Genomic DNA, 16,902 nt, shown 5'->3' on the forward strand with positions numbered 1-16,902 from the left:
TCGGCAAACTGTGGCTCGTGAGCCACATGCAGCTCTTTGGGTACTTTCCGTCTCAAAAGTTTGCCGACCCCTGGAAGAGCTAATCTGTCCCTCACAACAATTTAAAAACTATTTGAGAGCCATAAATACATTTTTACAAATAAGGAAAATTTAAAGTAATATTATAAATGAAACTGTGGTAGTTTTATTTTCATTTTCAATTTTACTTCAGAGCCACATATTTACTTCGCGAGCCCCAGTTTGCCGACCCCTGGGCTATACCATACAGCCTAGCTGGGCAGTAGGCTATACTATCTAGGTTTGTACAAGTACACTCTATGATGTTTGCACAATGACAAAATCACCTAATGATGCATTCCTCAGAACATATACCTGTCGTTAAGCAGTGTGTGACTATACTTACATAACTATTCAGTCAATTATGAATCTTCCTCAATAATATTCCTGTGTTTCTTTTATTCCTTTTCTCCAGAGTAATCTAAGTTACATGAGTGGGGTTAGGGTGGCTTATTCATTACCTTGGCATTATGGGAAAATTCTTTTCTACCATTATTTTTTATCTTCATGGGCCTCCACCAAGAGTAACTCATTCGGCTTGGTTTCCATCAATGTACCATGACATCTACTGCTAAGGTCCATGATCCTCCCATGCGTTCTGGTATCCAGGTCTATGTCTCTTTGTGATCTATATATCTTTGGTCTTCTTGTTTTCAGGCAGTACCATACTCTCTAACTGGACCTAGGAGACTTTTATAGATACTCCTAGATAGTGATGGGTTGCAAGGATTTTGCAAATCTGACATTAAGCCCATTCCTTTTGGCTCCACCTTTACCCATTGTTAGAATAACCACTCAGGGTTCAGTCTGGACATAGATCATTCTAAGAGAGACTAATTTCTCCATGCTACAGGCTGGGATGTGGTGCACAAGTTCCATCCATCTCAGACTCTGCTAAACTTATTCTCACATACACCTTTTGCAATCTTCCCTACAAAAGATATTAGGTCCTTTCTAAGAGACTCAAGAAACATCTAAAGCTTTAGCCACATCTCTTTCAAATCTCTCTCTCCATCTGATTGATTGTGCTATTTTCAACATTTACTAGAGCAGGAAAATGAGCTTTTATATAATTCACATATTTCCTTTCAGATGTGCTTTAAGTGTAATCTTTCTTTTCTGAGATTGCTGGCTTTTAACATTATGGGGCCCAAAATCCCTTTGTCTACAAAAATTTTAGTATTTTCAATGACTATTTTCATTTATACCAAGCCTCCCTATGTTTAAAAAATTCAACTGACTTCTTTGATTTAGTTCATGTCAACCCTTTCCCAGGAGTAATGAATACCACTGATTCACTGAGCGAATGGCCTCAGGATAACAAGACATTTTGGTCTCTATAAGAAAAAAAAAGCTCTGTTATTATCTCAAAATACTATTAAGTTAAATATTAGATTTATTTGTAAATTTAGTATTCTCCTGGCAAGTAAAAATATATATTTCTGGGTGGAGACAGAATCTACCTAAGTATTTCAATTATTGTTAGAACTAATAAATCTACTGTGTCAGAAATAATGATTCTGACCTTTAATGCCAAAGAGTTTTAGATATTGTGTTTATACCAAATAAGACAGAGCATTTACAATGCTACTGCTTGGGACCTGGCTAAACTGTTTATAAACTAACTGAAGTAGTGGGCAAGGTTCTTAACATTTTAGGGACATATTCTGATCTGCAATTTATCCATATCTAGGTAATATATGCTTGAGAATGTTTGTGATTATTTTATTCTTAAAAATTAAATTCTGCTCTATTCTTAGAACAACAAATCCTACAACAGCCAAAGGCTATAACATGAAAATTTAAATACAACTGAATTCCAGTGCAATAAACAAATCCAACAAGTCTCCCAATACAATGTTGGACTTGAAATAAAATACAGTATTTTTACAATATGTGTTTGATCTCATGCTTCTGTATTACATCTCCATTTTAATATTTAAACATGGAATCAGCATGACCAATGCTCTAGGTAGGTGGTTTTCAATTTTTAAACAGGGTATACAATGTTACTGAACTAACCTTTCATTTGTGGTACACCATTAATTGATCATTCCAGACATCTTTTTACAAAAGAAAAAAAAAATTGAAAACTGATCTGGTCTGACTATATTTTCCCATAGATTGACAATCTTAACTGTACTCATCAAAATTTCCCTCACAGACTGTTTGATATATATCTTAATAGTATTGCGTGGCCATCAGTTATGTTGTCTGTCTTGGTAAATAATCAGTCTGAATTGGGAATGAGCCCACTTTCTTATCATTATTAAGAGATTCCTTAATTAGCCTGCAGCTATGGTCAATACTGGCACATATTTCTTTAAGAACTTTTTTCAAAATTTTATTCCCACAGTTTTACTTTAAATACTTAATAGAATCAAGCTGAGTTCTGCAACTCATCTACCTTCCCAAAGTAAAAATGTGAAAACAATCATGGGGTATAATCTTATTGCTTAAATTTGTTTCTTTCTCTTTCATCTCTCAATAATGACTCCCTTCCTTACTAAGTAGCTCTATTACATTTACCGCTCATTCTAAAACTGTCCTTTTGTGCTTGTGGATTGTTTTATCCTCATTATGAGAGAAACACAGTCCTTTAGAAGAGCCTTCATTCTATTATTTTCAGAATGTTGAAAGTTTAACTGGCATCTTTTGTTCTTTTCAATCTGTAATATTGTACATACACCATCACTTGTTCATGCCTGGAATGCATTTTCTAAAGTATATCTTCATTAGAGTATATGCTAAGAAATAAAATAATCTCCTACATAAAGCTAAATAAATAACTATATAAAGCTGCCAATTATGATTTTATGTTTTTTGAGAATTTATTTCTTTTTAATGAATTAAAAAAATAAAATTGAAATATTGTGTCTTTACAGTGCATAAGACACTGCACTAATTACTAGAAGAGACACAAAGATGATTAACACTCAGTTGGCCTCAGAGGAACTTTCATTCACTCTAATGTGAAGGACAAATCCAATACGAAACAAAAAAAGCCCTGTCTTTTTCAAATCAAATGAGATCAGTGACTTAGATCAACTCAAGGGAATTTAGTAGAACTAAGGGAACTCAGTAAAATCGGTATCCATTGAGATGCACTTTGAACATAGGTTTGGCAGAGATTGCTAGCTGCTTACCAAAACCAATATTCTCATCTTCCTGAGCACACATCTAAACTACAATTGCAACCCGCTTGAATTTTGTTATAGAACTCAGTTCTAGTGAATTGAATGGGAATAGTAGTAGAAGTGTCACTGTTAGACCTGGCCTGTTAGAACATCACTTCCTTAATGCTCTTTCTTCTGCCTCATTGGAATTAAGGAGATCCCCACAGGGTGACTCGGAAGCCACATGTGGAAGAGCCTCCAACCTTCTGAATGACTGTGTGACAGAGGACCACCTAGACAAAGGGTTGCCTACTGACTACTGTCACCTAAGCAAGCAATTAATTTGTGTTTGAACTATGATATATTTGGGGTATGTTTGTGACAGCAGCTGGCTTATCATAATTAGTACGGATTGATAAAAATGCTACCAAGTCATGCCAGATGTAAGGGTGAATGTCATTATTATGATAGAGGAAATGGTATGCACGAGGGAATGAAACTAGAAAAATGTGACATTTACTTATGATGATCCAACAGTCCAATTGGTCAGGAGTATATGTAGGTCATAAATAGAGACAAAGCAAAAAGACTCAAATTAAAAAAAAAATGAGACCAATTGAGAAGGACACTCAGATATACCCAAGTACATATATTTTTCCCATTCAAATTCCCATTCACCCTCTGATGTAAATGCATCTTTACATTTTCCCCTTGTCTCTAAAGTACTTATAATCAAGTGCAGATGTCTCAAATACAGCCTTGACTAGTTTTGACTGTTTTTCTTCTGCATTGCTGTATCCTCCTTCCTTTTCTAGTCTGGCTTATAATGCTGAGTGCAACCAACATGATCTAGAGAAACACTAATACATAATGATTGTATGAATATCCAAAAGGCTTCCAGGGTAGAACAGGAAGGTGATTAAAGGACTAGAGACAAAATCATCCCTATTTTAGTTACCTTCCTTGATTTCCTCTTCTCATTCTCACTCAGAGGTGCAAGTTAAACTGGATCTGCAAGCATTTTTTTACTAGTGTCTAGTTGGATTTTATTTTCCCAAAAGTATTCTTCTAGTTTACATTGGAGGATCATTTAAGTGTCAATAATGTTCTCATGAAATGCTTCTAAGTGATGCCAATTGAAAATTATTACTTTTAATTTTTCTTTAGCAGATTATAAGTATCATGGCAAAAATACTAAATTAAAACTAAAATGCAAAGGTATTGAGATAAATACATTAATTATTAACTCATTTAACCTCATTACAATCTTATGAGGTAGGTTCCATTATTTGCTCCTATTTTACAGATCTAGAAACTGAGACATTGAGGGAAAATTAATTTGTTCTAGGTTTCCGAGCTGATAAATAGTCAGAGTTTGAACTCAGGCAGTCTGACTACAGCACCCCAGGCTCAGCTCCTAAATGCAGCAGTGGTAAACTAGCTATACGAACAGCATTTGATTTGTTGCCTCCTGCTGAACACACAGGACACTGCATTCCTCAGTCTTCATTTTAATTAGGTTGGGGTCAGGTGCTTACTTCAGAGAAGAAGTCAAGAAAGTCATAAAATGTCATGTAGATTCTTTACTCAGTGCTCTCCTAACTGGCTGAATGAAGAGGAAGGACCCAGGGGATGACTCTGAGGAAGCCATTAAAGGTGGTAGCAACACAGGTGCAAGAAACCCTGATTCCTGAATTGTGAAGAAGATCATCTGCCAAACCTGATTAAACTGTAAAGATGGCATGAAACAAACCTTTATTGGGTTAAGCACTGATAATTTTGAATTGTTACAACAGTTAGTGTTAAGTACTGGAAAAATATGTGGTTTATATTTCATGGAAACAATTTAAAATTTGAGTCCTTTAATCTTCAGCATATTATGTTTACCTTTCTGCCTTTGTTTTTCTTTTCTTGGATCATTTTTATCCAGTTATTCCTTGTTCATATCTTTCATTGGCATTGTTTTTTTCTCTAGACAATATCCTCTGGGACAGATCTTCAAGTTCTATAACATGTGTGCTTCAGTCCATTTTTTCATTATCTGCTGTCCTGTTTGAAGTGCCTGCATTGAGCTTTCATGCCCCAAACATCTCTCTGTTAACTACCGAGTTAGAAGCCAATTCCAAAATCTGATTCTGTAAATTACAGTACACGTGATCCTAGTTTGGTCTTAAAATCTTGTCACCAATTCTAGAAATTTGCAAACTCTATAATTGTCAGAAGAATTTTACTGTTCAAATGTGTTTCTACCTTTTCTTCTACTTATTTATCTTTCTTTTAGTGATTTTTAACAATACATTACATGAAAATATAGTGAAACAAGAACTGCTTGTCAGAAAAACGTAAGAGAGAAAATGAACCTCACATGTATTCTTTCGTGAGCACACAGAAATTCAGGTAATTTGTCTGCTGAGCCATTTATCTGGAGTGTTGATTAAAAAACCAAACAGAAATATAAAATAGAAAAGAAATCTACAGTAACTCTAGGCCACATGCCCCTAATTTCCATTTGCCCTAACTTTCCCCGTAAGAATATGATAACTTGTGCACAGCTGAATTAGAATCTTCTTAATGTACACATACATTATAAATATTAAGATTTCAAAATGCAGTACTGCTAGCTTTCTAATTTCAATTAGCTGAGGTACAAAGCAATTGAGCCTTTCAAAGATAATCTCATCTACTTTGAATAATAGCTAATCTGGAGTTACCAAACACGCAACCTAAAAATCAGAGACATATCCATAATACAAATAAAATAATTACTATAATAGAAGCATGTACAGATGATGTGATAGCTCAGAGGAAGGTACATTGGAGAATAATCTTATTGTCATAGCAGTTTTCCAGGCAGAAAAAGAAGAAAATCTGTTTAGGTCTGAAGTATAGAAAGAAATGGATGTTAAGAAAATAGACAAAAGACTAACTGTATTAAAAGTTAGGGCCCATATGAAGTGTCAAGAAATGAGGCTACAAACTACATAAAGGGTAAATTGTAGGACCTTGTAGTAGATGCTATCAATTCCCTGCTCAGATCCTCTCCCTCGGATGGCCTACTCATCCCCCAGCTATTGTTAGTACGAGCCACCAACAACCATTGTCGCATCCTTCTCAGGCCTTGATCTACAAAAGTCATTTTGCCAGAAATGCCTGGGAGATAATTCGCCCCCTCCTAGAGTGTGACCCATTGCCAATGTCTCATATCGGGCAGAAAAGAAAGCTGGGACTCCGTGTCATGAGACAAATCTATGGTAGCATTCTTGCACTAGAGGTCTGTATCATCCAGGGTTTGGTCAGAGAACTGGTCATTTTGAGTGATATGAAGTAAGTGATTTTATAAAGGCATTAGACATAGACAATTATGAGTGATGATGAAGAAGTCTATGGAAGACTGTGGCCTCCGCATCTGATGGAAGAATTGAAATTGCCAAAAGTCAGCATCATGGCCGTTAGGAAGAAAAGATGGACATAAAGTGGGAGTGCACAAGAGCAAACCGGAACTCGTGTGGGCAGACTAGAACCAATGAGCTCAAACTGAAATCCCCTGTCTCCCATTGCCTCCAATTGCCATGATGTAGCTGCCTATAGATGAAGCTGGAGACCTGCACCATGGAGCTGCACATTCACCTGGCCCAGGACTTAGAGAAACTGGAGAAAAAGAGCAAGCATATGGGAGCTGGAGTCGCCATGGGCCCAGCCACTGCCTCCTGCAAAGCCTGAGAGCCAGCAGATTGGCAACAGTGGAAGCAGTCTGCAACAGCCTGTGGTGCCCTTCACTGACCTTCCAAGTACAATGGCTACTGCTTCACTTCTGCCTTCCAAAATGCATGCATGTTTCTCTTGTGGCCAACCATAAGCCCCAAACCCCAGAGGGAAGTGGATTCTAGAAAACCGTAGTTTCAACTTCACTCTGCTGATAGAGTCCAGAGCCACCACAAGTTCTCTGTAAGATCAGCTGAACACATATCATTACCAGAATGTATGTTGAATTCAGCTGAGCATGCATTTTTACCTTCATTTTCCTTCTGCTCATTCTGTTTCCCATACACTCCCAGGTTTCACCTGAACGTATCACATCAGCGAATCGCATGCACAAGAATTCTGCTTTGAACTTGTCTGTTCCCCTTCTCCCCAATCCCCAGCGCTGTTCCCATCCCCCCAATTTCCCAATAAAAATCTTTAAAAAAAAAAAAAAGAATTCTGCTTTGGTCTCTGTTTCTAGATAACCCAACCTAAAGCAGGCTCCATTATGCTAATGAACTGTGACCATATTCCATTGCTTACAGAGAGATGTTGAATGGCTTTTTTTTTTTAATTGGAGGTAAACCAATTAGAAAGGCGACAAGATAATTACTGAATTACTGAGTTACAAAACCAAGAAGTATTTTCAAAGCTTCTTCATATGAAGTATACAAATATTGAGCACTTTCTCAACTCAGAGTGGTCAACACCTATGATTTTACTACTAAATCTTGCTCTATGCCATCAAAAATGTTGGTAATATATTTCTTAAATAATTAATAAAAGAACTATATTGAGTCTCATAATCATAAATTTGAAGAACTTTATATGATTTCACAGTTCTTAATGAATTTGTAGATTTATACAGACTCAGTGGAATCTGTTGTCAATATTAGGGTATCATTAGGGTATGCAAAAAGAGAAATTTCCACCCAAGTGATTTCCGTCTATTAACCTCTGATGTTCAACCTCAGCTTCTGGTCAGGCTCATATAGCTTAGGAAGCCTTTTTCTAAAACAATACTCTCATAAAATATTATGATAATACTTTGTAATTCAGTACAAATTGTTCTTCTATTCAGTTACTAGTTTAGATTTATTCTCCTTCACTTCAAGATTAAATGGACAAATTGTACCTTGAAATATCCTCCCTACTTTTTTTTCTTGCTATGCATTTCAGTGGGTTAAACATCTTATTTGCATTAACAATAGCTCCAGATGTGCATATAGGTCTAACATCAACTACTAAGCATGATTTTAATATTTTTACAATAATTAAATTCAACCTTTAAAACTTTGAAGTTATTGATTAGTATAGTATATACTTCAAGGTAGATCATTTGACAAAAGTATAATTTTATTAGCAGCATCTGGTCCTAATGCAATTTTTAAAAGTTACTTATAATTTGATTATTTTGCACCCTGATTCACCACACATTTTAATGTATAATACAAGGTCAGACAATTAAGTTCACAAACTCATCCTAGAGAAAATGCTACATACCTCACTGCTCAATATCACTACAGTCACCTTCAAAGTACACCGCTTGGGAAGCTATGCACTGATGCCAGTGCCTAGCCCACCCTTCAAAGTAATTTTGGAACTCATTTTCTGGAATGGCCATCAGAGCTGCCATCATGTTACACTTGATGTCCTGAATGTCATCAAAATGTCTTCCTTTCAATATTTCCTTTATCTTCGGGTAAAGAAGGAAGTCATTGGGGGCCAGATCAGGTGAGTAGGGATTGTGTTCCAATACATTATTTGTTTACTGGCTAAAAACTCCCTCACAGACAGTGCCGTGTGAGCTGGTGTATTGTTGTGATGCTAGAGCCATGAATTGTTGGCGAAAAGTTCAGGTCGTCTAACTTTTTCACTCTGGCTTTCCAGCACTTCCAAATAGTCAACTTGGTTAACTGTTTGTTCAGTTGGTGCGAATTCATAATGAATAATCCTTCTGATATCAAAAAAGGTTAGCAACATTGTTGCAACATGTTTGCAAACTTAATTGTCAGACCCACGTGTGATTCTTTGGAGAAACCACATGATTAAAGTTTGAAACACAAGACTTGTTGATGGTTACTATATTAAGACAGGATGGAGAATTTAGGTCTCTGCTTATCCTATCACGTCATTTATGATTATAACCTCTAGGAGGAGCAAGCAGATATTCACAATATTGAACAAAAAATTAAGCTTATTAAAGCCTCATTTGGAAATTTGTCAGTTCTTTCAGCTATCTTTTACTTGGTTTCAAAAATAAACTGTAAAGCAGCTGTTGGAAATCAAACAATTTTCTGCTGTCACCACATGTGTCTGTCATATATATACATATTTATATCATGTTTTTAATGATCACAGGAACATTTAAACATATGTAAAAGAAGAGAGAATACTGTAATAAACTTCTGTATACTCATCTTCCAGCTTCAGTAATTATCAACATTTATCCATTCATATTTTTATATAATATGAGTTTCTACTAAAACTATTAAAACTACCACCACCACCATTTGAAGACTAGTATCATACACTAGTGTTTCATTGGAGGTTCTTAGTTGTAAGCAGTAGAAAAAAGCTGGCTAATTTAAGTGGAAAAGAGGGTATTTAATGAAAATAAAACAATCTATAGAAGGATCAAAAACTTATTGGAGATAGAACATTCAAGAACACCGCTGAAAAGTCACAACGAAGCTTCCTTTATGTCCACTGGAAATTAAGTGTAGTGCCTACCTTTACCATAACCTTGTCAAATAAATTCAACATGGGTCTTTATTACCCAGTAACTCAGTGATGTGATTAACAACCTCTAGCACACAGACCTGAGCATAGCTACAAGGGAGGCTAGAAAAACTGATAGCTGACTTCTGTGGTGGGAGGTCTTCTAAGAATCACAAAGTGGGACATTTCACAAATACAGAAAAGGGTTGCAAATGCCAGAAAATCAAAGATGAGCTCTAATCACTTAATTCTGGCATCAGGCATTGGGCTACACATCTCACAAACATTCTTAGTGAAATTTGCCTATAAGTTAGTCTCTTATTTTACTCATTTTAGAACTGAAGTGGTTAAAGTTAAGTAACTTTCCCAACGTTACACAAGCCACTAAATAATAGAACTTAGATATCAATAAAGGTCTGTTTGATCCAAAGTCCATGTGTTAACCATTGGTCTCACTTTGAATTGAAAGAGACTATTTACTTGAATTGAAAGAAGTCCTCTATTGCAATCAAATTAATCATCTTACATTAAGACAATGAGGGTCAGAGAGAATGTGCAAATGACTGGTCCAAAGTCCTATCACCAGCAACCTAAGACAACCTGTCCAGCAGATAGGCTATCTGATAGGATTTGATATATGTATGATGGTGCTTATTTATAATCATACACGCTGCCTATCAACTGTGGGAAGACTGGCATCCTAAAATTGAGTCCATCTTCTCTATTAAAATACTCAGGACACCAGAACTATAAGAAATACTGATAAAATATTTAAACAGATTCTCAAAACGCCATACAAAGAGAAAGAGATGGTAATGGAGCTTACCCAGAGCTGACAATAGGCAAAACATCATCTCTTCCCAAGGAAGAACACTTGATTTGTTGCTGCATTGGCTTGAAATTCATCTCAGGCATTCAGGCTGAAGGAACAACAATTCAACAAAGAATCAATATAATTTAATGAAGCTTATATACTTGAAATTATGTCAGAGGCTTTTCACATTCTAGTGTTCACATACCTGTAGTTGTATATTCACAACAGGTACATATGGGAATGCAGGAGGCTAGAGGAATACAGTATGTAAAACTGGGATAAAAAATCTAAGATTTTTTTTTAGCTCAAATAAATTTGTATTATCAAAAGTATATGTACAAAGACTTCCTTTTTCCCAGGTTCTTGAAGGATCTATGATTGCATGAGATAAAGCTAAGGGTTCCTTTTTTAAGTCTACTTTACTATTACTGTAATTCCTAACTTATAAGTGAAGAAACTGAGGGGAAATGTTTTGATGATTTGTCCAAAGTCATTGCTAATAAGTGGCAGGGTAGAGCTTAAACCAAGGCGTCTAACTTCAGAGCCTGAACTCTGACCCTCTGTGCCATGCTGCCTCCCAGTTAACGAGTCCTAGACCAAGGTATGCTAGGCAAATTATTTACTTATTCATTCAAATAATATCATAAAACACCTGTTATGGGCCAGACATTGTTCTAGGTGCTGAAGATACAGCATTAAACAGATTCCTGCTTTCACAGATTACATTCTGAAAGATGATTGGCAGCAAACAGTAAAGTAAGATACAGCATGTCTGGGTGTGTCAAGTGCTGTAAAGAAAAAGAAAGCAGGTGGATGGAGAGATGGAGAAAGGTCTGAGTTAGACTGGGGGACATTTGAGCAGAGATGAATGAAGGGAAAGAGTGAAGCCTGTGAAGGTCAAGGAGAAAAACACTGATGGCAGAGCCAGCTGCAAGTGTGAAGACCCTGGATGTGTACCAAGAGGTCAGTGTGGCTGGAGAGGAGTGGGTGCCAGGGAGGCCTGGGGGAGGGGTTCACCGCTAGTGAGATGGGGACAGGACATGAAGGCAAGATGACTAAGGACATCTTGTATCTCCTCCCAAGATATGCTGTTACTATGTACAATATATGACTGTATATTATCATAATCACAAGAAGCCTGAGAAAAATTATGTAGTTTGGATTTACGCAGAAATATTTTGGAGTAGGGGGTACAGTGCTCAAGGGAAAGGTTACTTGAATCTTACCAGAACAGTGACTGAAACAGGGATAGGAAATAAACTCCAATTTTCCTCCCTCAGATCTGTATGTCCCAGGTACAGGGCTTTCTTTCAAGATCCTGGGGCATCATGCTGCTTCCTGCTTTAGACAGTCTCTCATTCCAAGCTATTCCCTTTTTCTTCATTGTTCCTACTTACTTCCCAAACCAAGTTGGGCATCGCCAATTATAGTATTATGACGTCTGACAATTAAGTTTGCGACCTTGTTGCAATGATGTTGCTAACCTTTTTTCATATCAGAGGGATTATTCATTATGAATTTGTACCAACTGGACAAACAGTTAACCAAGTTGACTATTTGGAAGTGCTGAAAAGGCTGTGTGGAAAGCTTAGACAACCTGAACTTTTTGCCAATTCATGGCTCTTGCATCACAACAATGCACCAGCTCACATGACACTGTCTGTGAGGGAGGTTTTAGCCAGTAAACAAATAACTGTATTGGAACACTCTCCCTACTCACCTGATCTGGCCCCCAGTGACTTTATTCTTTACCCAAAGATAAAGGAAATATTGAAAAGAAGACATTTTGACAACATTCAGGACATCAAAAGTAATACAAAGATAGCTCTGATGGCCATTCTAGAAAAAGAGTTCCAAAATTGCTTTGAAGGGTGGAATAGGCGCTGGCATGGGTGCATAGCTTCCCAAGGGGAGTTCTTGAAAAGTGACTGTAGTGATATTCAGAAATGAGGATATTCATCCTTTTTCTAGGATGAGTTTGTGAACTTAATTTTCAGACCTTCGTATACAAGCTTTTTATCTCAAATATACAGAAGCTGAAAATATAACTTTTTATTATAAAATCCTTAAGTCAAATTACGATTTACAGCAATTATAAAATTAGGACACTGCAGTTCCACAGAAAAGTACCTCTTCAGTTTTTTTAGAGAACGGAAAAGGCAAATGTAATATAATACATTCTAATATTGAGCCCAACCATAACATTTTCTGTGATGCATTTCTCCAGTGTATATAATTTGGTTTCCTACTACTCCCTGTTTAGTTACTAAATATTTCACTTGAACTGCCAAGGGCTGTTCATCTACCCGGCAGTCTGCTGAGGAAGCAGATGCAAATTGTGCTTGGTCATCATGCTCCTGGACTTTCTAATGGAGAGACTGTAAAAGTTATTCGTGCAGAGACTGGTGTTTTCCTATTTGTTATTGAACCTGGAGCTAACTGGCAATAGGCTGAGTGCTCCCAGAGTTTTCAGAACTAAACTGTTAGAAGTAAAGGTTTTTCAAATTGTCAGTAGAGATGGAAATCAATTCTAAACACAATTACTCATAGCACTTTTCTTCAGAGTTTGACTTCATATCAGAGTCAAATTCTTTCCTCTGGGGGAAAGGGAGAGATGAAAGATGGTGAGCAAGAAAGATCCTATTTGTTGTTTTCAAATCAAAGATTGATGCACTTCCCCTGAGGCATAGTTGCTTTGTGGTTAAGAAGAGCATGAGCTCTGGAGGCTGAAAACCTGGGTTCAAATCTGTCTCTAGTTTTGCTACTTGGGAAAAATTGGGTGAATTATGTCTTCTGTTTCCTCTTCTGTAAAACAGGGGTAACTATAGTATCGTGTATAGAATTCTTGAGAGGATTCTGTTAGTTCATACAGGAACACCTCTTAAAAGAGTGCCTGAACTTCCACAGTTTAAAAAAGAACAAAAAATAGAGGCCAAAATGGTAACGGAGGGCTCTCCAGATTGAAGTCATTCACAAATGGCTTTTATGAGTTCTATGTACTACCATGTTGCACCTTCTTGAATTTTCCTCTTAATAATTTTATCTACATTATTACTTGCTATTTTTCTGCATATGTAAGTACACATGATTTAAATGGAAGCTAAATATCATCACCCTAAAGAAAAACAACAGTATTTTTGTGATAATAGAAGGTAACAAACAAATAGAAACAAAATAATGTTATTTATTCTAATTAGATGATGCTGACTGCCAAGTGTGCTGAGCTATTATCTCCCTGCGTTCTCACTGATTAAAAGAAACATTATCAAGCATTACTGTGATGTTAAAAACAAGTTAGAACCAAACTGAGGTCTCCTCCTTGATAAAATTAGAAAGATGAAAGGAAATAGAAAAGGGAATACCTTTCTTTAACTAAATAACCTGTGTCTTTTAATGCTTTTCTGTACATCGTTCCCTTAAAATCATATCGCCCACATTTTGGAAAAGATTACTATGCAGGAAGCTTTAGGGAGAGCCTTAGACTTTAATTGGACTTTGATGTTAGGATAGAGTTCTGATGCTTATTGAGTCTCAACTCTATAATCTGGAAATGGGAATAGTGCAAGCAAATGCATCAAATCAGGTATGTTGACTAGTGCACTGTCCTTGAATCCTTGGGTTTGTAGAGGGGTACAAAGTGGCTAGAGATCTGTCAGTCATAATGCACAGGCCCTGGAGTTCCAGGTTAAGCAACGTGGACTGCAAGCAATAAGCATCATGGAAGGATCCTTAGGCTGGGGTAACATGCACAGTTTATGAGGCTCCGTTCAGTGTAGGTAGAACATGGACTCTAGAAGGCAACGCCTGGATGCTGGAAACCAGTGCCTTGGTGGTTACTGTCTCAATAAAAAGAAATCTACATGTCTATGCCAGAAGAGGCAAATGTTGAAGAGAAAAAGTAAGAAGCTGGAGAAAATAGCATGTGCCAAGTTTCAAGGCTGATAACAAGGAGGCTGTTAGTACCATACAGAAAAGGAAAATTTGGGGGGGGGGAAGGGGAGGGGGGCTTAAGGGAAAATGTGATTTTTAGTCTTAAAAATGCTGTTTGAGAGGATGGTGTGGTATTCAGATGCACAATGCTTAATGATAGAAATAGGTTTTACCTACCCAACTTGAATTATGAATAGAGATATTAGTCTATGAAACACTCTAAAGGACATACTCTAAAGGAGAAGAGGGAGCACATATGTGTTGGTGGGAATACTGAACAATGCTGATGATGGAGGCTGCATGACAAGCACAGTCGTGGAAGGAGGGAGACGTCAGAAACCAGCGCAGTGTCTTGGAAGCAAAAAGGAAAAGAGAAGTTCAAAGAAAGATTAAATTCTTTAGTGCCCAGTGCTACATGGAGGTCGAGCAAATCAAGAAAATTTAAAACACTGGGTTTGACAAATAGAAAATCATTTAGCATCCTTTGAAGACATAGAATGAAAGCAGACAAATATTAAAATTTGGTAATAAGTGAGAGAAAATGGAGGCAGGTTTTCCAAATATGACTAATTACTTTTGTATCCAAGTTTTAGCTGCCAAACTAAAGTTTAAGTTCTTTATAGGCAGATACCAAAAATAAGTTACATAGTTCCCCACCAATTTGACATGATGCCTTGCAAATGAAAAGTACTCAGCATCTCATTGTGGATTTTTTTATTGATTTATCCACTCATTTGACTGATACTCATTAAGTGTTTATGGTATGCCTCTCACTTTCTTAGGTGCTGGAGCTACAACAGCTTGGTAGGACACAGGTCTGCTCCCTCCTCCAGGGTCTCCCAGAGTAGCGTGGAGACAACATAATAGCGAATTAATTACAAAGGCTGAGAGCTTCCAACAGGGTTCTACGACATTTAGGGAAAAAGAACTCAACTCTGTCTAGAAAGGTAAGTGACGTCTTCCTGGATAAGAAGTTCTAAACATTCCAAATTTAATAACAAAATTCCTTATTAAGGTGATCAGGAAAACCAGCAGTAGCTGAAGGGTCATGAAAAAAAATTTAATTTTTAAAAAGTCAAGTATACTGCAAGAAAAACCCCTTCTTCCAAGAATTCCAGAACTGCCTCCGGACTCCATTTTTCCATCCTCAACTGTCCTTCCCAAAGTCAACAATTTCCAACATCATCAAAACCAAAGATTTAGTGCTTAAATGCTTTTCCCCAACCGCACCACAACCTACAATGTCACATAGGCTTTGTTCTTTCTCTTAAAAATAACACACACACCAGCTGAGCAGCAAAGCTAAGTCTCTGAGAACACGTGGCTGAGAAAGTTAGTTTCTAAAACTAAGACTGCAGATGACCATCAGTTGCTAAAATAACTTTGTATAGCTCGTGATTCACCCACACATGGGCTCATTTAAGACCAGGGCAGTGAGTTTGTATTGAAATTGATAAAATTGCATGTAGAGATGAAGTATCAAATGCTTGGCTGTAGATGATGCACTTGCAAAGACAAATTCGCAGGGTTACTGCACAGCCACACACAGATATTTTCTTCCTATCCCCTTAAATGTTGAAATGTGGATAAATTGATTAGGAAATTCTCACCTTCCCCATATTTTCCCTCAGCATCCAAATACTCAGGCCTTGGCTATGAGTCTAACACAATTAAGGAAGTTAAAAGAGGCAGAGTTGAACTCATTCAAAATACTGACTTGCAATATTATTGTGAGTCTTTAGAAGGCATGAGCTTCAGATTTTTTTAAAACAAAACAAAACTGTGAATAATCCTGTCTATTCTATAAAATACAACCACATATATGACTGTAAAACATGCCTTTGATCACTTCAGACTCCAGCTAATTAATGTCTTAAAAGACTCCTATGGTCAGCGGGACCAAGCCCAAATTACTTAGACCTGGAAGCCAGGCCCCCACAGTCAAACTCTAACATATCGCAACTTCACATCCCAGTGCTCCTGTCCTGCTGTCTCTTACACAAATTTTGTTGTTTCTGGCTCCCATGATTAATTTAACTTGCCTTTCTTAATTTTTAACTTAATTTTCCCATACATCAAGGTCAAATTTCTCCACAAAATCTTTTTGTCCACTCCAATTAACTATGACCTCTTTCTTTGATGAACTCCTAAACTGCCAATAGCTGTGACATTTGGTGATGAGAATAACAAAATCATGAAGTCCTTTGCAGTCATAAAACAGTGGCTAACTTTTATTGAGTGAGAATTGCTTATGACCCAACTTCTTCCTCGGGCCCTAGCTTACTGCAATTCTATTCACCCTCCTCTACCCTCCTTTTCTTATCTACAAAATCCTGTTCAATTTGTGGACCAGAATTTTTAAAGTTTGCCATCTATCAAACCATTTCATCACCAAATGCTTAAGATAATATTTTAAACCACTGTGTAAGATAAACTCTAGTTACAGTTGTGAAAATTACATATACTACATAATTTTATAATTACATATAATTATAAATAACAAATTATATAATAACAATTCAT

The sequence above is a fragment of the Hipposideros armiger genome, unplaced genomic scaffold (assembly GCF_001890085.2).
Source record: "Hipposideros armiger isolate ML-2016 unplaced genomic scaffold, ASM189008v1 scaffold_154, whole genome shotgun sequence".
Lineage (NCBI taxonomy): Eukaryota > Metazoa > Chordata > Mammalia > Chiroptera > Hipposideridae > Hipposideros > Hipposideros armiger.